The following is a 24783-nucleotide window of genomic DNA, read 5'->3' as shown; positions in this document are numbered from 1 at the left end:
CACACATATACACACACATACACACAACACACACACACACACAACACACACACACAGACATACACACATACACACATACACACAACACACACACACACACACACACGACCCTTCCCTTGCATTGGAGAGGGGGGGGGTTAGGGAAACAGAGCACACACACACACACACACACACACACACACACACCCAACCCACACACATACACACACACATACACACACATACACAAACACACAACACACACAAACAACACACACACACACACAACACACACAAACACACACCCGACCCTTCCCTTGCATTGGAGAGGGGGGGTAGGGAAACAGAGCACACACACACACACACACACACACCCGACCCACACACACACATACACAGACATATACACACACATACACAAACACACACACACACACACAACACACACCCGACCCTTCCCTTGCATTGGAGACGGGGAGGGGGGTTTAGGGAAACAGAGCAACGCCATCTGCGCAGCGCCCCGGCCAAAGGTAAGGCAAACGCGTTACGCAGGTTGCGTAGAGGCGGCCCCAGGTAAGCCGAGCGATGGGCCGGCTTACGCCAATGGCGGGCTAGCTGCGCCGATAGCGTGAAGGCGGCTGGGGCTGCTCAGGTGCGGGGCAGGCGGAAAAAGGGGGCGGGCTCAAGCGTTGCCCGGCAGCCCCGGCCCGGGCCCAGCCTATGGGGGCGCCGGGCGGCGTCACGTGGTCGCGGAGCCCTCTCCCCCGAAGCTGCCTGCTGCGGCGCTTGCAAAAGAGTCGGACCGAGCCGGGACGGAGCCGGGGGGGCTGCCTGGAGGAGAACGGGGAGCTTTTCCCGCGGGGGAAGCGGGTAGGACAGGCGGGATGCAAGCCGGGGAAGGGGCCGGGCGGGTGGAGGCGTGCAAGATGGAAGGGGGGTGGGTGCAATGCGAGGCGAGCGGGGAAAAGGGACTCGATCCCTGGGGAGGAGGAGGAGGACCGGGAGATGCAGCGGGAGGAAGAGGAGGGCGCGCCAGGCCAGCGCTGGATCCCGGCAAAGGCTCCCGGGCTGCGGTCCTCGTACCCCGCAGGCGCCCGCAAAGCCTAGCTCCCCAACCTGGCGCCCTCCAGGAGCCTTCCTTCAAAGAGTTGCATTCCCACAATCCCCACCCCCCTTCCTTCCTCCTTTCCCCCACCCCCCCCACCGGGCCAGGCTGGCTTTGAGTGGGGAAGGGGCCTCTGCAGGCATCCGGAGGGCTCCGGGTTGGGGAAGAGGACTTTTGGGGGGAATGGGATGAGGGGGTGGGTGGGTCCATCGGTTGGAGCAGAAGGCGGGGGGGGGTCGGCGGAAAGGCTGACTTCCCAGCAAATGCACCCCCGTGGCTTTTAAGCCGGCGCCTTTGCAAGGCGGAAAAGGAGGCGAGGGGAACCTGGGAGAGGGACCTGGGCGGCAGCGGGGGTCTCCGGGGGGAGGAGGGAGGGCGAAGGCGCAGCTCGGGGATTTTGGGAAAGCAGATACGGGGGGTGGAGGAAGAGGAGGCGGTGGGTGGGTGGGGGAGGCAGGAGGGGAGAGCATCCCGCAGGAGGGTGCATTGGGGAAGGGGTAGGCAAGCGGGGGGGGGAGGCTTGGAAGGACCCCCGGAAGAGGGAGAGAAACAGGGTCGGCCTAGGGCAAGGGCAGGACTACTGAAGTGGGGTGGGGGGCTATCCTCAGAGGGTGGTGGGTGTCCCCCCCTTGAGAGAGCAGGAGGAAGGGGTGACCACCCCCCCCAGGCGTGTAAGAAGCAGCCAATCTGCAGGGAAAAGCAGATTGGAAGTTGGGTTGGGGGCTGCAGTAGGATGGGGGAGAGGGGGGGGGAAGAGAGGTGCAGATTGCACTGGGTTGTCCTTGAGAAATTCAGGCCTGTGTATGGGAGAGAACCCGTTCCTGCTCCAATGAGGAGCCCTTGAGTAGGGGATTGGCTCTTGTGAGTTAGGGGTTGAGTTGGTGGGGTCTAAGACCCGTCTTAAGGAATCGGAATTCGCGTCCAGCTGGAGGTCAGATTGGGGCATAATAATTTCTCCCAGACTCTGGATTCTTTCTGGAGTGCTTCAAATACAGCTGGAGTGTTGAAACGGCCAAAGTTGCCTTTTGATTTCAGCTCCCGGAGATCAAGGGCGGGCGAGCGAGCTTTTGCATAAAACCAGGGTGCTCCACTCCAGCTTGTAAGCTTTCTTTCCAAAAGCCTCTGGGTGTGTGTGTGTGTGTGTGTGTGTGTGTGCTTTTCACAGCTGCATTAACCCGCTGGGGTGGAGGGGGTAGGGTGGGGGAAACGCAGAAGGCACCTCGGAGTTCGCTGTCAAAAGACACTGTCAATTACATCTTTTAATCGGGTTTAAGCCCCATCTCGGCTAAGAGAGCGCTTGCTATGACGCATATTTGGCCTTCGGCGTTTTTTAAGTTCTGAATGATGTAGTTGGGTGGTGGTGGGGGTGTCGTTTTTTGCTTTGGGACGGTAGCGGCAATATCTCCCGATATTAAGGTCTTGATTCACGGGTGGTGGCTGCGGCGTCAAGCCTGGGGTGTTGTGGAAAATTTGGCAAGGTTAATGGGTCTGCAGTAGGTGTGCAGAAGCCCCACTCAATTGGGGCTGGTCTGTAGGTATTCAAGGCAGGGAACTGCTCTATTGACGTTCTTCACGTGGTGTCTTGGCAAAGGAAGGTGCAAATTTTCTCCCCTTTCTGTGCCGTAATCCTGTCGTCTCTTGTCCTGACCTTAAAAAAAGAAGCCGTGCACAGAGCAGGTGTTCCTCTCCTTACAAGCATTTATTTACGACCGTTTTTTCCACACTTAAGGATCATTTGCAGTGTCCCCCATGGTCACAGGATGAACATTCAGGCTTTCGGCAACTGATTCGCATTTATGACGGTCGCAGCATCCCCGGGGTCACGTGATCTCCATTTATAACCTTCCCAGGAAGCAAAGTCAATGGGGGGGGGAAAACACAGATTCGCTTAACGGTGGCGTGATTCCCACGAGGGCTGCAGGGATGGGTTAACAACTGCAGCAAAGAAAAGTCGAAAAATGGGGCAGAAATCAGTTAGGAACTGTCTTGCTTAGCACGGGAAATTTTGAGCTCCGTTGCTAGGATAGGATAGGATAGAATAGAATAGAATAGAATAGAATAGAATAGAATAGAATAGAATAGAAAATGTGGAATAGAATAGAATGGAGTGGAGTGGGGTGGAATGGAATATAGAATAGAATAGTATAGAATAGAATGGAATAGGAATAGAGTAGAGTAGAGTAGAGTAGAGTAGAATAGAATAGAATAGAATAGAATAGAATAGAATAGAATAGAGCTGGAAGGGACCTTGGAGGTCTTCTAGTCCAGCCCCCTGCTCAAGCAGGAGAACCTACACCATCTCAGACAAGTGACTGTCTAGCCTCTTCTTAAAAACCTCCAGTGATGGAGCGCCCACGATTTCTGGTGGCAAGCTGTTCCACTGGTTGATTGTCTTCACTGTCAGAAAGTTTCTCCTTAATTCCAGGTTGCTTCTCTCTTTGGATAAGGGACGCGGTGGCTCAGTGGGTTAGGACGCTGAGCTTGTCGATCAGAAGGTCGGCAGTTTGGCGGGTCGAATCCCGAGCGCCGCGTAGCAGAGTGAGCGCCTGTTACGCGTCCCAGCTTCTGCCAACCTAGCAGTTCGAAAGCACGTAAAAATGCAAGTAGAAAAATAGGGACCGCTCCGGTGGGAAGGGAACAGCGCTCCGTGCGCCTTTGGCGTCTAGTCATGCCGGCCACATGACCACGGAGACGTCCTCGGACAAGCGCTGGCTCTTCGGCTTTGAAACGGAGATGAGCACCGGCCCCTAGAGTCGGAAACGACTAGCACGCATGTGCGGGGGAACCTTTACCTTTTATCTCTCTTTGGTGAGTTTCCAGTGCTGTCAAGTCTGAAACGACCTCTGGTTAATTCACAAACGTTCAGGCTTTGGCTTCTGTTCACCACCCAAATTGACATCCAGATACCTGCCTCTGGCTTGGCTTTCTCCCTTTAACCTTAAACATTTACCCAGGAGTTGGAAGTGAGTGATGAGACAGGAACTCTGGAATGACCGTGTCTTCCGGAGGCCCCTAATGTAGTTAAAAAAGATTTTTTTTACAGGCTGAGGTGGATTATAATATAGTATAATCATACTAAAATTGCTTAGACCAAACAGCAGATGGGCGACTTCTGGGTATGTCCTAGTGGATTTAATATTGTTAATATATATTTTTTTAGCTGGACAAGTTCAGTGACATTGGCTTGCATTTTTCTAGCTGAACTAAGTCAGGCCCATAAAACTGTCTGCTAGATATAATTCATTTTCCTTGTACTGTCACATGTCAACAATATGCAAATTGCATTAAAGTTGTCCCTTCATTTTAACCTGGGTGGCTTTACCAGCTGCCGCAGAAAGGATGGTTAAAGTGGATGTACAAACACTCATCTCACATCATTATTTGTTAAAAAAAAAAAGTAAATTATCTCTGTATGTTAAGTACTGGTGGGTTTTTAAAAAGTGTTTCTTAAATGTGTTTGAAAAGTAGTTTACTCCAACAGTAGGAATATTATAACTAATGTCAGGTGCTTAGGCAGGTTATCTTGTCTGGCAGGGGAATCTACTTTGCATATGTTTAGAGGCTCTGATGCAGAGTGAAATGGGATCATACTGTATTCAGTGGATCTCATTTGCTAAGAATTTAATCCGTGAATGTAAATAATAAGCAGGTCTAGTTGAAAAGAACAAGGGATGAGAAGGCTGGGTTATACGTAGCTTTTGACTCGGTAGTTAGGACTTTTCTGTGAAATGGACTCATTTCTCATAGAATAGAAAGCAAATGAATCCTGTTTAATACCTAGAATTTCTTTTTTTTTCTTTTTCTTCTTCTGTTCAATCACGCCCAATTCTCAAAAGACTGCCTGGGCAAGTCCCTGCCATTTTCTTAGCCAGGTTTTTCACAGGTGGTTTGCCATTGCCTCCTTCCTGGGGCAGAGAGAGAGTGACTGGCCCAAGGTCATTCAGCTGGCCTCATGCCCAAGGCAGGACTAGAACTCCCAATCTCCCAGTTTTTAGGCTGGTGCCTTAACCAAACGCAACAAAACCTTGGAGTTCCAATCCCATTTCCTCTTACACAATAATATTTGGGGGATGATAAAAAAAAACTCGCTCACCTAGAGGATATTCCGTACCTGTTTCTTCCGTGTGAATAGGCCTGTACTTCCATTTATTTCTCAACTAACTTTACTGCACCAAAATTTCACTTACCTGATGGTGCCTAGAATTAAAGTAACAGAGTTGGAAATGAATAGAAGACCTCCAAGGTCCCTTCCAATTCTATTCTATTCTGTTCTGTTCTGTTCTTTTTTCTATTCTATCCTATCCTATTATTCTATTCTATTTTTCCTATTCTATTCTATTCTGTTCTATTCTATTTCCTATCCTATCCTATCCTATTATTCTATTCTATTCTATTCTATTCTATTCTATTCTATTCTATTCTATTCTATTCTATTCTATTCTATTCTATTCTATTCTATTTTGTATTCTATTCTATTTTGTATTCTCCTCTCCTCTTCCATTCCATTCTATTCTATTCCATTCCATTCCATATTTTCTATTCTATTCTATTCTATTCTATTCTATTCTATTCTATTCTATTCTATTCTATTCTATTCTATTCTATTCTATTCTATTCTACATTCCATATTCTATTCTATTTTACATTCCATATTCTATTCTATTCTATTCTATTCTATTCTATTCTATTCTATTCTATTCTATTCTATTCTATTCTATTCTATCCATTTCATATTCTATTTCTATTTCTATTTCTAATTCTATTCTATTGTATTCTATTCTATTCTATTCTATTCTATTCTATTCTATTCTATTCTATTCTACATTCCATATTCTATTCTATTTTACATTCCATATTCTATTCTATTCTATTCTATTCTATTCTATTCTATTCTATTCTATTCTATTCTATTCTATCCATTTCATATTCTATTTCTATTTCTATTTCTAATTCTATTCTATTGTATTCTATTCTATTCTATTCTATTCTATTCTATTCTATTCTATTCTATTCTATTCTATTCTATTCTATTCTATTTCTAGGTTGAATCTCTCCTTGATCTGTTTCCATCCGTTGTTCCTTGTGTGGCTTTTGGGTGCTTCCTCTCTGTGGTAGCCGCTCAAAGATTGGAAGACAGCTATCATGTCTCCCCTGGTCCTTCTCTTCACTAGACTAGCCAGGCCCAGTTCCTGCAACCGTCCTTCATATGTTCTAGCCTCCGGTCCCCTCGTCATCTTTGTTGTTCTTCTCTACACTTTTTCTAGAGTCTCAACATCTTTTTTTATATTGTGGAGACCAAAACAGGTTGCATTACTCTAGGTGTGGCCTTACTAAGGCTTTATAGAGAGGTATTAGTACCTCACCTGATCTTGATTGAATTCCTCTGTTAATGCAATTTAGGATTGCATTGGCTTTTTTGGCTGCCGCCGCACATGGCTGGCTCATATTGAATTGATTGTCCACTAGGACTTCAAAATCCCTCTCACAGTTGGGTGATTTCTCCTCTCAAAAGCTTGGGGAAGGGGCTTTAGTGAAGCAGGGGGGGAGTGGGCCACAGAGCGAGGTTTGGGTAGAGAAAATTACTACATATTCCTGTAGCTTTGGTAGGATTGAAATTAATGGAACAAGTGGACCAGGGGTCTTCAAACGTAGCCCTTTTATGACTTGTGGACTTCAGCTCCCAAAATTCCTCAGCCAGGCACAAGGAATTCTGGGAGTTGAAGTCCACAAGTCATAAAAGGGCCAAGTTTGAAGGCCCCCCCCCCGAAGTAGATCAAAAGACAGCTATTTTGAACCTCAGAGGATTTCCTTCTGCAAAGGCAGGGTGGTTGCCCCATGCGTTTTGGATCTCGTGTGGATTGCAGGCGTGGGCTTTGGTGATGTGAGAAGGTCAGCCCCCTTAAAAGGTCTGGAAGATTTTGACTCGTGTGGAGGATGGTTCTGGAGAATGTAGACGGAACAACTGTCCTTATCTTAGGAATTAGGCATCGAAGCTTCCCAGCACAAGAACGCAGAACTGTTACGGAAAAATAGAACATACCTGTTTCTCCTCGGGCTGTGATGGTTTTGCGGTAACGCAGTCCAACCTGTCTCTTGCCTTTTTCTTCCCACGGGTCAGCAGAAGAAGGGAGAAGAGTTTCCTAACTCCTGTTCTAACTGGTTTTCCCTAAATATACCTGCCAATCTTTCCTTGCGCCCCGTATTCCTTGGAAGAGAAGCGTTTTCCCCTTTGCTGCAGAATCGCCCAGCAGGCTCCAAAGGGAGACGCAGAATTCCTCTCCCCTTTTTTCTGCCGGAAGAAAGCATCAATTATTAATTGATGGGATTGATGAATACATTAATTGTATCGTGCAGGCTGTCAACAATTAACTTCTTCTTTTTTCTTTTCTTTTTTTAAATGTCTGGGAGGGGAGCTTGGTGTCTGCTGAGTTAACAGGCCCGGTGCAGGAAAACACCCATCTGGTTCTTCTGTATTTTTGATGAGACAGGAAAGGAGAAGAATTAGGTCTCTCTCTCTCTCTCTCTCTCTCTCTCTCTCTCTCTCTTTCTCTCTTTCTCTCTCTCTCTCTCTTTCAACTGGAGCAAGGGCAAACCTTTCAGCTGTTTGCCGGGGAAATTTCAGCTCTTGACTACCTTAATCTTGACTAGTAAAGGTAAAGGTTCCCCCGCACATGCGTGCTAGTCATTTCCAACTCTAGGGGCCGGTGCTCATCTCCGTTTCAAGGCCGAAGAGTCAGCGCTTGTCCGAGGACGTCTCCGTGGTCATGTGGCTGGCATGACTAGACACCAAAGGCGCACGGAGCGCTGTTACCTTCCCACCGGAGTGGTCCCTATTTTTCTACTTGCCTTTTTACGTGCTTTCGAACTGCTAGGCTGGCAGAAGCTGGGATGAGTAACAGGCGCTCACTCTGTTACGCGGCACTCGGGATTCGACCCACCAAACTGACGACCTTCTGATCGACAAGCTTAGCGTCCTAAGCCAACCTTGACTAGGTTGGGTTAAAAATGGGCCCTTGTTCCGACGTGACATTTTGCCCAAAGCTGGTAGCGTGATCCGTTGATTTGGTTTTAAGGCAGCGCTTTTCAAACCGGCCAACATTAAGATGTGTGGACTTCCAGAATTCCCCAGCCAGCTTAGTTGCAAAGTTTGAGAAAGAGGTATTTAAGGCTTTTGAACTAGGTTTGTGTTGTTGTTTCTTCATGCCACTGAAGAATGGAGTGAGAAGCATCGAGAATTTGGGATTTGTCTTGAGTATCGTATTGATTAGAGGGACGTGGTGGCTCAGTGGGTTGGGACGCTGAGCTTGTCGATCAGAAGGTCGGCAGTTTGGCGGGTCGAATCCCGAGTGCCGTGTAACAGAGTGAGCGCCTGTTACTCGTCCCAACTTCTGCCAACCTAGCAGTTCGAAAGCACATAAAAATGCAAGTAGAAAAATAGGGACCACTCCGGTGGGAAGGTAACAGCGTTCCGGGCGCCTTTGGTGTCTAGTCATACCGGCCACATGACCACGGAGACATCCTCAGACAAGCGCCGGCTCTTCGGCTTTGAAACGGAGATGAGCACCGGCCCCTAGAGTCAGAAACGACTAGCACGCGTGTGCGGGGGAACCTTTACCTTTACCTTTTCTTGCAAGAGCCGTCAAATTGGGAGACGTACTGTTGAACTGGTATGTCTTGGCATCTTTGCTGATAGGATCTGAGTTGTCCATATCCGTTCCTAAACAAGGAGAACATGAAATACTTGACATCTTGATAAGCCCAGAGGCAGAGGTGGGTTTACACTGGCTTAAAATGTCAGTGTGTCTGACCTTCACTTGGGGCGGATTCTGACAACCGTGCCTTGTCCAAAAACGTCACAAGTAATAGAGATGCTGCTTGTCCCTGAAACTTTCCAGTAATGCCCCCCACCCCAGCATTTGCGGCCAGAGGACGTGGAGCTTTTCTCTTCTCCAAGGAGAACAATGGGAGACTCAGCCAGGTGGATGCACAGGACAAATTTTTTTTCCTCTCCTCGGCCCCTTTTGGCAAGCATCTGTGACGCTGCCGGGTGCCAGATTTGAGAAAAAATGCAATCCTTTTTATAGCAGTAATGCTTTAAAAAAGCACCCACACATTTCTCTTCCCAGCCCCAATGCTGCTACAGAACCAACTGTGCTGGGAAGGTGTGGAGGTGGTGAGAACGAAGGGATGCTGAATCGGGCCAGCGAGGAAGTCCTTTAGTTAATCTTTTCCTGGGAGACATTCCTCCCCCCATCCTGCCCCACTCCGGCCTGTTTGGACCTTGCAGGGGCTTCTGAAACCATCCTTCAGAAAGCAATTTAGAAAGTGGATCCTCCGTTAAGCATAAAGACTGGAAATCAACATGTCCAGCCTAAGTGGCCACAATTTAGTAGAATAGAATAGAGCTGGAAGGGATGTCGGAGGTCTTCTAGTCCAGCCCCCTGCTCAAGCAGGAGAACCTATACCATTTCAGACAAGTGACTGTCCAGTTTCTTCTTAAAAACCTCCAGAGATGGAGCGCCCACAATTTCTGGAGGCAAGCTGTTCCACTGGTTAATTGTCCTCGCGGTTAGGAGGTTTCTCCTTAATTCCAGGTTGCTTCTCTCCTTGATTGGTTTCCATCCATTGTTTGTCGTCTTACCTTCAGGTGCTTTGGAGAATAATTTGACCCCCCTCTTCTTTCGGGCAGCCCCTCAAATACTGGAATACTGTATTTGTGATCCTTTCTATTCTCACAGCCTCTTTGCAATCATCTTGCAAACGTGGTGAGGGTGCCTGCATCCGCCTTTAAGTGGCACCTTCTCCTACAAATGGCTGGACCGCAACTTTGGATTACCGTATTTTCCGGCGTATAAGACAACTTTTGAACCCCTAAAAAATCACCTCAAAAGTTGGGGGGGTCGTCTTATACGCCGGAAAATACGGTATTCTGCTTCACACAAAACCTTGCACAAGTTTGGTTGGGTTTATCTGTGGAGATTTGTGTGAGTGAAGATGGGGTGGGGCATGTAAGCCCGGGTTAGTAAAATGCATGGATCAAGCCCATCATGGCTTAATTTACTTAAACCTTTTTTTATTTTATTTTATCATAAAAAATAAAAAAAACAAAACAAAACCGTACATTCAACCCTAACAACAAAAAAGAAAAAAATACAGTGTACGAAAAAGAGGAAAAAATGATAATTAAATTTAACACGTAGGATTCACCCTGAAAGAAAAAAAAAAAAAAGCAGTAACTTTTCCTCCCCTTTTACATCTGTCTGTCTATCCCAGGGGTAGGCAACCTTGGCTCTTTGATGACTCGTGGACTTCAACTCCCAGAATTCCTGAGCCAGCTGTGCTGAGGGGAAAGGGAGAGGTTTCCAAGCTGAGCCAGGCTGGCTCAGGAATTCTGGGAAGTGAAGTCCACGAGTCATGAAGGGGCCAAAGTTCCTCCATGCTGGCTGAGGAATTCTGGGAGTTGAAGTCCACAAGTCATGAAGGGGCCATAATTCCCCCATGCTGGCTCAGGAATTCTGGGAGTTGAAGTCCATGAGTCATGACAGCCCATAGTTTCCCGATGCTGGCTCAGGAATTCTGGGAGTTGAAGTCCAAAGGGCATGAAGGGCCCATAGTTCCCCCACGCTGGCTCAGGAATTCTGGGAGTTGAAGTCCACCAGTCATGAGGCGGCCATAGTTCCCCTACGCTGGCTGAGGAATTCTGGGAGTTGAAGTCCACAAGTCATGAAGGGGCCATAATTCCCCCATGCTGGCTCAGGAATTCTGGGAGTTGAAGTCCACAAGTCATGAGGGGACCATAGTTCCTCCATGCTGGCTCAGGAATTCTGGGAGTTGAAGTCCACAAGTCATGAAGGGGCCATAATTCCCCCATGCTGGCTCAGGAATTCTGGGAGTTGAAGTCCACAAGTCATGAGGGGACCATAGTTCCTCCATGCTGGCTCAGGAATTCTGGGAAGTGAAGTCCACGAGTCATGAGGGGGCCAAAGTTCCTCCATGCTGGCTGAGGAATTCTGGGAGTTGAAGTCCACAAGTCATGAAGGGGCCATAATTCCCCCATGCTGGCTCAGGAATTCTGGGAGTTGAAGTCCACAAGTCATGAGGGGACCATAGTTCCTCCATGCTGGCTCAGGAATTCTGGGAAGTGAAGTCCACGAGTCATGAGGGGGCCAAAGTTCCTCCATGCTGGCTCAGGAATTCTGGGAGTTGAAGTCCACAAGTCATGAAGGGGCCATAATTCCCCCATGCTGGCTCAGGAATTCTGGGAGTTGAAGTCCACAAGTCATGAGGGGACTATAGTTCCTCCATGCTGGCTCAGGAATTCTGGGAAGTGAAGTCCACGAGTCATGAGGGGGCCAAAGTTCCTCCATGCTGGCTGAGGAATTCTGGGAGTTGAAGTCAACGAGTCATAAAAGAGCCAAGGTTGCCTACCCCTGGTCTATCTTATCTATCTATCTATCTATCTATCTATCTATCTATCTATCTATCTATCTATCTATACAAACAAATATATACATATTTGTGTACATACATACAGACAGACACACACACATATATATATATATATGAGTGTGTGTGTGTGTGTGTGTGTGTGTGTAAAGGTAAAGGTTCCCCCGCACATGCGTGCTAGTTGTTTCCGACGCTAGGGGCCGGTGCTCATCTCCGTTTCAAAGCCAAAGAGCCAGCGCTTGTCCCAGGATGTCTCCGTGGTCATGTGGCCGGCATGACTAGACGCCAAAGGCGCACGGAACGCTGTCACTTTCCCACCGTAGTGGTCCCTATTTTTCTACTTGCATTTTTATGTGCTTTCGAACTGCTAGGTTGGCAGAAGCTGGGACAAGTATCAGGTGCTCACTCTGCTACGCGGCACTCGGGATTCGACCCACCAAACTGCCGACCTTCTGATCGACAAGCTCAGCGTCCTAACCCACTGAGCCACCGCATACATACACACACACACACACACACACACACACACACACACACACACGTCCAACCTTGGCAACTTTAAACCTTGTGGACTTCAACTCCCAGGTTTCCCCAGCCAGCTATGGAATCCTGGGAGTTGAAGTCCACAAGGCTTAACGTTGCCAAGATTGGATACCCCTGCACTAATAATGTTTGACGTCAGCTTGGCAACCCTTTCCGATTCTCAGCCATAGTTTATGGCTTAACACATCGACGAGTGAAGGGTTTACGAGGCGTTCAGCAAACCTTAATTAAGCCATGCTTCAAGTGATGTGGGAGCCTAATGGGTACGTGGGGAAAGGTTTTAAAACTTTGGACCAGGAGGTCTCTGGGTTTGTAATGCAGTTGTGTTGGCTGTTTGGGCTCCTTACTTGCGTTTGTGTATCGCTGTGTCCGCAAAGCTCTGATCACCTTGGCTTCTACACCTCCAAAGTGCTTCCCAGCCCTACTAAGAGTGCACAGTCCCATACATCATGTTTCTTCCATCCCAAACCCAGCAGAGATTGATTAATGGGGACTCCCACGTTGCCACGGCATCTTTGGCTGCCTTTAAGCTTCACTCAGCCCGTTCTTGGATCTCCTTTCAACCGTTGCTCTTCACGTCCTTCTCACGATGGAGCCAAGGTGGTGCCATCCAAGTGTCTCTTGCTGGAGAATTGGGGGGGGGGGTGTATCCCAGTCCACGTTTCTCTCCTGGAGCTCTTTCTTGAGGCACATCCAGGGGGGGGAAGGAAAAAACAACCCATTCAGATGCAAGCTTAATATCTTTTTTTTATTGAAAAGTTTTACAATACATTTTTGAGTACAAAAAACCCCCCTCCTCCCCCTCCCCTTTCCCCAACCCCCCCTCCCCTCCCCTCCCCCCTCCCCGACTTCCCAGAGCTGAATACAGGGTATAATAATACAAACAAGCATAATCTAAAATATGCCAACAACAGTAATAAAACATTAAATTCTATCACACTTTAACTCTCCATAGTCAAAATATTAGTAAAATAACTACTAACTAATTATACGTCATAAAAATCCACTACTTATTCAAATGCTAAATGAAACTTTTTAGTCCCATATTTATTCTGAATATATTCGATCCATCTTCTCCATTCCACAGTGTATCTCTGTTGCGATTGGTCTTTCAAATATGCCGAAATCTTTGCCATTTCCGCCAAGTTAGAAACTTTCAAAGTCCACTCTTCTATAGTCGACAATTCTTCCTTCTTCCAATGTTGCGCTACTAAAAGTCTCGCTGCTGTAAGCAAGCTTAATATCTTATGCCTTGAAAAAGGGGGCGATGATCGCTTTTTAAAAATAAATAAATAAAAGTTTTAAAACGGAGGCCACCAAGTTTGGATTTTGCACTTCGTATTAACCAAAGTCACAGGGAGGCACAGATCTCTCCTAGGAACAGAAAAAGACACCGTCGCATTTTGGGAGCAAAGTCGTATTCCAATGCTTTTAAGAAACATGGGTCTCTTGGTCTTAACAGGCTTAACCTCATTGCCGATCAGGAATATCCACCCTCACCTGTCCATCGTTTCTGACCAGGCAAAGCCGAGTTTTATTTTTATTTTTATTTATTTTAATTCCATTTATATCCCGCCCTTCTCCGAAGACTCAGGGCGGCTTACAAGCTTAGCAGTAGCCTTCATTCTATGTATATGCCTGCTTATTAGGGCTTTCACACACACCCCAAGCGGCATTATTACAAAGTCAGCTTAATTGCCCCCAACAATCTGGGTCCTCATTTTACCTGCCTGGGAAGGATGGAAGGCTGAGTCAACCTTGAGCCTGGTGGGATGCGAACCTGCACTAATTGCAGGCAGCTGGTGTTACTTAAGGAGGCAGCTTCCAACTGGCTGTGGAACAAGAACCTCAAGCAAAATCTGTATGATCAGTAGAGGTTATTGACTTACAGCTTCTTAGCATATCCAAGAATTATTGGGATGAGCGTGTGTGTGTGTGTGTTCCTTAAATGTCTGTGGAGATTCTCCGTCATCCAGGTCCTGGTTGTCCCAAAGGTGCTTTTTCATGAGGCAACTGGACTTTCTTGTTTTTCTCTTTGAAGACGTTTCGCTTCTCATCCCAGAAGCTTCTTCAGCTCTGACTGGATGGTGGGGAATGGAAGGATTTATACTCCTTGCAGACAGCGGGTCATTTGCCTTCTTTTAGAGAGTCGTTGAGGCCACTTGGAGGTTTCTCTGTGTCCTTAGGATCACCTGAGTGGTGCAAATGGGTGTGGAGCCTTCTTGGAACTGCGGAAAGGACCGTGTTGTAGGCTGGAGGTAGATGATCTTGTATCTCTCCGCCTCTGTTGAGAGAGGGCTGTTCAATTTCGACCTAGATGGCCTCTTTGACCCCTCTTTGTCCAAAATGTGGACAAACATTTGCCTTCTTTTCGAGAGTCATTGAGGCCACCTGGAGGCTTATCTCTGTCCTCAGGGTCACCTGAGTGGTGCAAATGGGTGTGGAGCCTTCTTGGAACTGCTGAAAGGACCGCGTTGTAAACTGTGGAGATAGATGATCTTGTATCCCTCCGCCTCTGTTGAAAGAGGGCAATTTTAACCTAGATGGCCTCTTTGACCCCTCTTTCAAACCAGCAGTCCTCTCTGTCCAGAATGTAGACAGACCCTGAGGACACAAATAAACCTCCAAGTAGCCTCAATGACCCTCTAAAAGAAGGCAAATGACCAGCGGTCTGCAAGGAGGATAAATCCTTCCATCCTCCACCATCCAGTCAGAGCTGAAGAAGCTCTTTGGATGAGAAGCAAAACAATCCTCTCTGTCCAAAATGTGGACTTTGCAGTCTTCGAAAACGCGGCCTTGTGTTTTTCAAACGCAGATGGGCGTCTGAATCTTGTCCTGGTGGGTTTGTTCTCCTATGTTGTGCGGTGCGTTTGTGAAGTGGTTGTTTTGTTTCCCCAAGGTACACATCAGCACACGACTCACGGTGCGGTGCGTTCCTTAAGTTCATTCCAGCAGCCCCGGCTAGAAACCTTTTCTTCTCGGAAAATCTCAACGGCTTCATTCATCTCAAGAACTTCCTTCCTTCTCAGATGTTTGACTATTAACAGCTCTCATTATGTGGGAGAAATGATTTACGGACGGACGTTCTCCAAAGGTTGTGGTTTTGGCTTGCTGAGTCATAAAAGAGGTTGAAGTCCTGGCTGCTGATTGACAAAATGCAAATTGGGGGGTTGTTTTAGGAGGCACTAAAGTCATCAAAAGGGACGCAGTGGCTCAGTGGGTTAGGACGCTGAGCTTGTCGATCAGAAGGTCGGCAGTTTGGCGGGTCGAATCCCGAGTGCCGTGTAACAGAGTGAGCGCCTGTTACTCGTCCCAGCTTCTGCCAACCTAGCAGTTCGAAAGCACATAAAAATGCAAGTAGAAAAATAGGGACCACTACGGTGGGAAGGTAACAGAGTTCCGTGCGCCTTTGGCGTCTAGTCATGCCAGCCACATGACCACGGAGACGTCCTCGGACAAGCACTGGCTCTTCGGCTTTGAAAGGGAGATGAGCACCGGCCCCTAGAGTCGGAAACGACTAGCACGCATGTGCGGGGGAACCTTTACATTTACTAAAGTCATCAAAAGGAGGTTTCCTTGCGATGGTGGCTGTCTCGTGAGATGCCGCCCTTTTGCTGGGAGGAATTGCTCTAAGAAATTGCGTGGTTTCTTAAAAAAAATGGGGTGGAACTCTGGAAAAAGCAAAAATGGTGCCCTTTATAACTCCACTGGAGTTTTCGCTGCTGTGTTTTCATCATGCCGTTTAGGGAAAAATTGAGCTGTTTGTTCTTTGTGGTGTAAGGACAGCCAAACCTTTTTCTTAAAATTCCAGGGTGTTTCTGCCACACTTAACATTGGGCCATTTTTATTTTTTTTTTATTTTATTTTTTTCCAGAGGAATACTGCAGTTCAGCTATTTCGGATGTGATTATTCTTGGGATGTATATTTCGAGGGGAAAGTTGAATGCAGAATTCCTGCAGACTTTCTGTAATCTCGTTTGTATTTAAAGTTAACAGAGCCTTCAGATCTAACTAGGGGCAAAATAAATTGCATTTTTGAAATTAGTAAAGGTAAAGGTTCCCCTGCACGTGTGTGCTAGTCGTTTCCGACTCTAGGGGCCGGTGCTCATCTCCGTTTCAAAGCCGAAGAGCCAGCGCTTGTCCGAGGACGTCTCCGTGGTCATGTGGCCAGCATGACTAGACGCCAAAGGCGCACGGAACGCTGTTCCCTTCCCACCGTAGTGGTCCCTATTCTTCTACTTGCATTTTTACGTGCTTTCGAACTGCTAGGTTGGCAGAAGCTGGGACGAGTAACAGGAGCTCACTCTGCTACGCGGCACTCGGGATTCGACCCGTCAAACTGCCGACCTTCCGATCGACAAGCTCAGAGTCCTAACCCACTGAGCTATAATTAAAGAGCTATAATTCAGGAATATGCTTTAGCCCAGCCGAAGTGCAAAGCATCCTTTTTTTCAATTTGGAGACAGGCAGAATAAACGACTCTGTAATTATTAAATGCATTTGCTTTGACTATATGGTGGGTTAAAACTCAGGATCTTGATTTTTGACTTATCTGCCCATTGAACTTAAGATTTCTCCCCACCCTTAAAAATAATGGTGTTCCTGGCCCCGTCTTCCATTTTGATAATAGTTTTGTTCCCTGCCTTTGGTTTTCTTTGAAGTTTTTAAAACGCTCTTGATTTTGACGTAAATCACTTTGACCGCTTAGAAAAAGATACGCATCAATTTGTTTGTTAAATATAAATAAATACTTTCCTAGCTGCCAGCTTTTCAAAGCAGTCTGTCTCCTCCACAAGGTTGTTGTCCATGGTGCTAACAGCATCCCTGCAGGCTTTTAACGTTCTTTAAACGTTCTTGTTGTGCGGCGCGGCACGTGTGTGTATATGCAACCGTTGCATGCCTGCCATAAATTATGCAGGAATAAGCCTTTCCTGCTGCGTCCCTGAATTTATAGGTTGTTGCAATCCAGCCAGATTGGCCAAACAGTCCAATTTACTGCTCCCTTCCTCACGGTTTATTGGCAACTGCAAATGAGGAGAGTTGAGTTTTTGCTCCTGGCGATTCCTTGCTGCCAAATGGGCAGATCACGGTTGGTTAATTGTTGGCGCTGGGTGTTATGGGTGTGTCAGGTGTGAAGGAATCCAGCGCGCTCTGTCACCGGCGGGGATCTCCTGTGTCCCCCGTGTGCATTGGGGGCTGAACCATGGTTATCTGAAGGCATCCTGTTGGCATTTCAGCAGGGCCCAAGTGATTTTGATGGAAGGAAGGATGGAAGGAAGGAAGGAAGGAAGGAAGGAAGGAAGGAGAAAGAAAAAAAAGAATGGAGGAATGGAGGGAGATGGGAGGGAAGGAAGGAAGGGAAAGGGGTGGGTGGGAGGGAAAGGAGGAAAGAAGGAAGAAAGGGAAGGAAGGAAAAGAGAATGGGAGGGAGGGTGGGAAAGAGGAAGGAAGGAAAAGAGGGTGGAAGGAAGGAAGGAAGGAAGGAAGGAAGGAAGGAAGGAAGGAAGGAAGGAAGGGTTGCCCAACTGTGCCCAGTGGCTGTGTGTTTGCCTGGATCACTTTTATTTTTCTTTATTTGTTCAGTTTCTAGAGCCTATTTCTATATTTTTTTGTGGTGGTGGGATTTAAGAAAGTGGCAAAAGGGGGGTGAGGGCTGGCAGCCAAGCTTCATCCCGTTCCAGGCCACTTCAGATCTTCTCTCAAGATGTTTTCCAGACCGAGAAGATGGTCTTTCAAGCAACCGATCCCAGGGTTCAAATTTCACTTCCACTTATAATATTTGTCAGCTTCCCTGAAAGGACAGCGTGAATCACACTTCGGAAAGGAAAATTGAACCAAAACAGACCCCTCCTAGCTGTCAAACTTGCCCTTCTTTCTACGTGTTAAGCAGTTTATGGAGCTTTTCAAATCCCTTGGCAAGGGGTGCACAGCCATGGCGGCTTGAGAGAGCTGTAAACCTGGTTTGTGTTGGGTGTGATTGTCCTCTATTTCTGAAGACCTCTATTTGGTGAGAGGCCATCTTATCTATTCGTGGAGGAAAAGCAAATGCGCGTTAGCACGACTGAAATTCAAGGACGAACGGCCGTCAAAAAATAAACCGTATATACTTGAGTATAAGCCGAATTTTTCAGCCCACTTTTTGGGCTGAAAAATCCACTTCGGCTTATACTCCAGTGAACAAAAAAAAAAAGAACTTACCGAGGACTTGCGCGCGGCCGAGGCTTCGGTGCTTCCGGGATCGCCATTCACAGAAGATGCAGCTCCCAGCGTGACACGTCATCCGGATGGGCTGCGAATGAAGAAAGTCCTACCGCGCAGGCGCAGTACAGCTTAAACGCGATAGAGGTAAGGAGCCTGCGCATGCTCTGTTTCATAGCATGAAAGACTAGCATGAACCCCGGACGCAAACGAGCAATATATATATATATATATTTGAAATTTACCGTGAGCTGCTGCATTTCCCAGCCTCGGCTTATACTCGAGTCAATAACTTTTTCCAGTTTTTTTGGGTAAAATTAGGGGTCTCGGCTTATACTCGAGTCGGCTTATACTCAAGTATATACGGGTATGTAAACGTTTTGGGGAAGAAGGCTCCCAGTTTTTCAAAACGGATCGTTGCAGTTGAACGCAGAACGTTTGCAGAAAATCAGGAATTTTTTTCCCTGCCCCCCCCCCCCCAAAATCGTGGAATCTCTTTGCTCGTCTGCAGTAACATTTCACTGGATTGGCCGAGGCCGTTTTGGCCTTTAACGAGGATCGCTTTGTCATCAGCGTTAAATGTTTTGCTTCGCTTTTTTTTAAGTAGGGTGTTTTTCCTCCCCATTAGCTCGGGATTACATTTCTGCTAATGCTGGAGCCTTCCACACTGCACGGAGCAGAGAGGAAAAACACGAGTTAACTAATAAGGCAATCTATAAAAAATGAGATATGCTTTCAGAGTCCTGGATTGCTCATTACAAATTAAGAGAGGCTTAGCGGACCATTTATGATCGGTTGCAGGAGTTGGGAATGGCCAGTCTAGAGAAAAGAAGGACTGGGGGGGGGGACGTGATAGCAGCATTCCAGTATTTGAGGGGCTGCCACAAAGAAGAGGAGGGTGTCAAGTTATTCCCCAAAGCACCTGAAGGCCAGACAAGAAACAATGGATGGAAACTAATCAAGGAGAGAAGCAACCTGGAATTAAGGAGAAACTTCCTAACAGTGAGGACAATTAACCAGTGGAACAGCTTGCCACCAGAGATCGTGGGCGCTCCATCTCTGGAGGTTTTTAAGAAGAGACTGGACAGTCACTTGTCTGAAATGGTATAGAGTCTCCCGCTTGAGCAGGGGGCTGGACTAGAAGACCTCTGAGGCCCCTTCCAGCTCTATTCTGGTTGATTTGAGGCTCCTCTCTCTTTCGGGTTTCAACTGTCTCTGTTGGGCGCCTGCCAGAAAACCTGAGTACTATGCCCATCATCCCCAGCCAAGCCCAAGTGATATTTGTGCTACTTGTGTTGCAAGGGATTTGCACTCTGGCAGAGCTGGTGCATTTGTGGAGTTGTGTAACGCTGTTTCCCCAAACCCAAATAACTTCCCCGAAAATAATAACAAACTGAACGACGTTGGGTTATGGAGTACCCCTTAAGGATTATTTTTGAGAGCTGTTTTTCTGCTGTGAATCTCAAATGTCCTTTCCTGAATGGCGATGGGGGGCAAATGACTTCAAAATAGACCGAGAGGATATTTAGGGAGGATATTTAGTGTACAATTTGTTATCCGATATCTCATTTGCAGCATAGGGCGCCAAGAAAGTTACTAAGCGACTCCCTTAAGCATCTTCTTGTTCCTTCCACTTTCTCTGGGTCCCTGGAAAGGGGCGTGAAATTAATTGGGGGAAAACAAACAAACCCCAAACGATGTTTTAATTTGGGGAAACAGGAAATTTCAGGAGAAGGAGTTGAGTGTCCGGCTGGCCTTCGTATTTCTTCCAGTCCCCCCTTCCTGTTGAGACAAAGGGTCTCTTTTGCTTCTCCCAAGTGTGTCTGATTTGTAACGGGGTCTAAACGCTCGAATTACAGTTCCCATCGTTCCCATCCTCTCAGTGTGTTGACCGATAAAGATCGTAAAATGTCCTGCGGTGAATAAACCACAGTTGGGTTCAGGGAGTCGCACTAAGTCTTGTGTGATCGCAGCGAGATTTGCACCCACAAAGGAGCCACGAGGTTTTTTAGGTAGAGTGACAATGGGGTCAGATCGTCTAGGGCAGGGGTAGGCAACCTTGGTGCTTTTATGACTCGTGGACTTCAACTCCCAGAATTCCTGAGCCAGCATAGGGGAACTATGGCCCCTTCATGAGTCGTGGACTTCAACTGCCAGAATTCCTCAGTTGGCCATTTTGATGAAACTGCAAGGCTTGGATCCAGACCAGGGATCTTCAAGCTTGACCCTTTTATGACTGGTGGATTTCAACTCCCAGAATTCCTCAGTCAGCCATTTTGATGAAACTGCAGGCTTGGATCCAGAGCAGAGGTCCTCAAACGTGGTGCTTTTATGACTCCTGGACTTCAACTCCCAGAATTCCTGAGCCAGCATGGGGGAACTTTGGCCCCAGAATTCCTGAGCCAGCATGGGGGAACTATGGCCCCTTCATGACTCGTGGACTTCAACTCCCAGAATTCCTGCGCCAGTATGGGGGAACTATGGCCCCTTCATAACTCGTGGACTTCAACTCCCAGAATTCCTGCGCCAGCATGGGGGAACTATGGCCCCTTCATGACTCGTGGACTTCAACTCCCAGAATTCCTGCGCCAGCATGGCTCAGCTTGGAAACCTCTCCCTTTCCCCTCAGCATGGCTGGCTCAGGAATTCTGGGAGTTGAAGTCCATGAGTCATAAAAGTGCCAAGGTTGCTTACCCCCTGGTCTAGGGTGCAGGCGGTCCTCACTTAGCAACCGTTTGCAGTTACGACAGCGATGAAAAAGTAACCTGGCGACCTTTTCTTGCCTCTACCACCTCACAACCAGTGTGTGGAGCAAAGGAAAGCCAAACTTAAAAATCATAAACAGTTGCAGTTTCCCTTAGAGACTGCTTCTCTTAACCATGGGGTTGTCGGTGCCCGTGGTGGTCACTAAATGAGGACTCCCTGTACTTGCTCTCCCGCTTGGTAAGCAGCCCCACAGCTCTATTTCTGGAAAATCTTTTTTCTGTCTGTCCTTCTCCTTACCAGCAAATGGAGGATTCAGTTCCCGGGGCCAGTTTCCCATTCGGGAATTCCCTTTTATTCCCAGGACGATGTCGTTCGGCTGGCGCTTCCTCCGTTTTGGAAATAGCCTTTCTGCTCAGTCCCGGTCCGGCTCTTATGCGTCTCTCTGCGCTGGTCCAGGCAGGTTGTTCCATCCAGCTATCAGCTCTGCCTCGTTAAAAGTTTTTTCTTGCCAATATTTTGCTTCTGCAAAATATTTAATATTTAAGTTTCTAGCTTAAAATAAAATATTTAAGTTTCTAGCTTAAAATAAAACCGAGGAAACGGCAACCGCACCAGGCGTTGCCATCGAAGGCTCACCGTGAGCCAGCATTTCTTTGCAGTTTTGAACCTGGAAGCCGTTCGGTGAACTTTTGCCGTGATTTTTTTTCCCGGGGGGCATCCTTGCCTCCAGCCAAAAAGTGACCCAATTTCGTTTTTTCCCTCCCCTTGTCACTCGTTTAGTGACCAAAATTACAAAGGCGCTGGAAAAAGCGACTTTTAAGACGGTTTTTCACTCTTTAACGACCGTCACAGCCTCCCCGCGGTCACGTGATCGGAATTAGGACGCTTGGCAGCTGACTCATATTTATGACGGTGGCCGTATCCCAGGGTCACGCGATTCTCCCCTTTGCGACCGTCTGACAAGCAAATTCAACTTGAAAGGTCATTAAATGAAGCGAATTCCACTGTTCTGTACCAGCCTACTACCGGCCCTGCAAAAAAGGCAGGGACAACCCCTTTACAAGAAGGCAAGAGGCTGGAACTAAGCCTGCCAAATTTATTAACATAAAAACATAAACAGAGCAAAGAGAGCAAACACGAACCATGAAACAGGAACTATTCAAGCGGATGCCTTCAGCAAACCAGCCCTCCCACGCATTCCCCTTTTATACAGTTCAGGGCGTGGCTTCTCACTGCCTCCTTCCGAGGTGCCCCATTGCCTTCCTCTGTTTACTCCTGATTGACTGCCTCCTGCGTCGGGCGTCCTTGAACAGGGCCAGCTGTGGGTCATCTTCATCCACACTGCCAGGCTCACACAGCTGGGTCTGCGTCGTAACCTGATGGGAGGGGCCTGGCTGAGGGCTCTGCGGAACCTCAATACTATCCTCTGCAGGCTCTCCAACACCCGCCTCCTCCTCCTCTGAATCGTCCGACCCAACTGCCAAACCCACAGGCTGACCTTGAATCACAACATCCACTGAACAACTTAGCGGTGGAAATTTGGAGGCCACTTGTGATCATAAAGTCGAGGGCTCCAGACTTGATTCCTCCATTTTCCCCCCTCTCCCCGCCCCAGACCTTTTGGAGCCCTGAGTTGTCCCTGGCCAGAATTTAACCATCTCTTTTGGTGCAAAGCCTCTTTTGAGTTTCCAGACGGAAGGTGAAACGGCGGCATCTGGTCCTCGGATGTGCCGAGAAAAATCTGCCAGCTACTCCTTGGAGCAGGAGGTGTGCAAAGGTATCTTTATCTGGTTGTTCATTTCCACAAATAGATGTCCTCATTTATTTATTTTTATTTACTTATTTTTTTTACATTTTCTGCAAGCAGCCACAGAAATCCGCTCTCCCTTTTAGCTCTCTCTTCCCTTCGTTTGGGGACGTAAAAAAACAAAACAAAAAAAAAACAACGCAAAAGCTTGAGCTCTTTTTCGGTTTTCGGAAGGCGTTTTCTGCATTTCAGACGCTGCAAGCCGGTTCTTTCGTGGACCTTTCCCCAAAGCCGGCCGATGAATTTGAGGAGAAGCATTGCGAATGAGTGTTCTTCCTTTTCTCTGCCCACCGGACTGTACCTTCCCTACGCCCCCCCCCACCTCCAAACCCCCCCCCCTCAGCAAACCTAGTTTGGTTCCTCAGCAGTGGTCCCACTGGAATTACTTCTGGGTATGCAAGCATCTTGCAGCAGCCAACTATTTTTAGCTCTGCAGTGCAGAGTTTAACACAAGCCTATTGTGTTGTGCGCTTACAGATGTGTTTTATTTGACTTCCGTAAAGGGGCCACAGAATAGGCCAGTGGGGAGCCAGATTGGGCCCAATGAGTAGACGTGACATCATTTGGAGTAGAATTATGATAGGTTTTCCTGCTGGAGCAGAGGGCTGGACTAGAAGACCTCCAAGGACCCTTCCAGCTTCTCTTCTCTTCTCTTCTCTTCTCTTCTCTTCTCTTCTCTTCTCTTCTCTTCTCTTCTCTTCTCTTCTCTTCTCTTCTCTTCTTGTCCCGTCCTATTATTCTATTCTATTCTATTCTATTCTATTCTATTCTATTCTATTCTATTCTATTCTATCCTATCCTATTCCTATTCCTATTCCTATTCCTATTCCATTCCATTCCATATTTTCTATTCTATTCTATTCCATTCCATTCCATATTTTCTATTCTATTCTATTCTATTCTATTCTATTCTATTCTATTCTATTCTATTCTATTCTATTCTATTTCTATTTCTATTTCTATTTCATTCCATTCCATATTTTCTATTCTATTCTATTCCATTCCATTCCATATTTTCTATTCTATTCTATTCTATTCTATTCTATTCTATTCTATTCTATTCTATTCCATTCTATTCTATTCTATTTCTATTTCTATTTCTATTTCTATTTCTATTTCTATTTCATTCCATATTTTCTATTCTATTCTATTCCATTCCATTCCATATTTTCTATTCTATTCTATTCTATTCTATTCTATTCTATTCTATTTCTATTTCTATTCCATTCCATTCCATATTTTCTATTCTATTCTATTCCATTCTATTCCATTCCATATTTTCTATTCTATTCTATTCTATTCTATTCTATTCTATTCTATTCTATTCTATTCTATTCTATTCTATTCTATTCTATTTCTATTCTATTTCTATTCTATTCCATTCCATATTTTCTATTCTATTCTATTCCATTCCATTCCATATTTTCTATTCTATTCTATTCCATTCCATTCCATTCCATATTTTCTATTCTATTCTATTCTATTCTATTCTATTCTATTCTATTCTATTCTATTCTATTCTATTCTATTCTATTCTATTCTATTCTTCTATTCCATTCCATTCCATTCATGTCTAGTCTATTCTCTGTTTCATCCCATTGTATTCTATTTCTCTTCTGTTCTATATTCTAGTCTAGTCTCTATTGCATTGCATTGCATTGCATTTCTGTTCTGTTCTATATTCTATATTCTCTTCCAGATCTGTTCTAGTTTAGTCTCCATTCCATTCCATTCCAATTCTGTTATTGTTACAGTTGGTCCTGCAGTCATCCAGATGTTCAGGCTGGGCGTTGCATTTTTGCCCACCCAACGAGTCCTTCCCAAGGCACAGACAGATGTTGCGGTTGAATGGTGTTAGAGGTCTTGTTGCAGAATGTAAGCTGTTCCATGTGCAGGTAGTCCTCGACTTAATGGACAAAACTGAGGCCAGCATTTCTCTTGCTAAGCAAGACAGATGTCAAGTCAGCTTTGTCCCATTTTATGGCGTTCCTTGCCACCG

At 46.7% G+C, this 24783-nt stretch overlaps 1 protein-coding gene across 7 annotated transcripts in view; it reads left to right on the top strand.

Moving 5' to 3' along the window:
• Positions 1 to 428: 428 nt before the first annotated feature.
• Positions 429 to 24783, top strand: part of STRBP (spermatid perinuclear RNA binding protein) — an 80914-nt gene continuing 56559 nt past the window's right edge. For 6 of the 7 annotated variants that reach the window (XR_014493912.1, XM_083375098.1, XM_083375097.1 and 3 more), the window contains exon 1: positions 783 to 849. The gene's annotated coding sequence lies outside the window, so the exon portion shown is untranslated. Of the gene's footprint in view, positions 510 to 782; positions 850 to 24783 lie in introns of those variants that run through there. The other variant, XM_083375094.1, reaches the window with a different exon arrangement.

The sequence above is a fragment of the Vipera ursinii genome (assembly GCF_947247035.1).
Source record: "Vipera ursinii genome assembly, chromosome: 16".
Lineage (NCBI taxonomy): Eukaryota > Metazoa > Chordata > Lepidosauria > Squamata > Viperidae > Vipera > Vipera ursinii.
The sequence above is the reverse complement of the archived record's forward strand: the minus strand, read 5'-3'. Positions and strand labels throughout refer to the sequence as shown.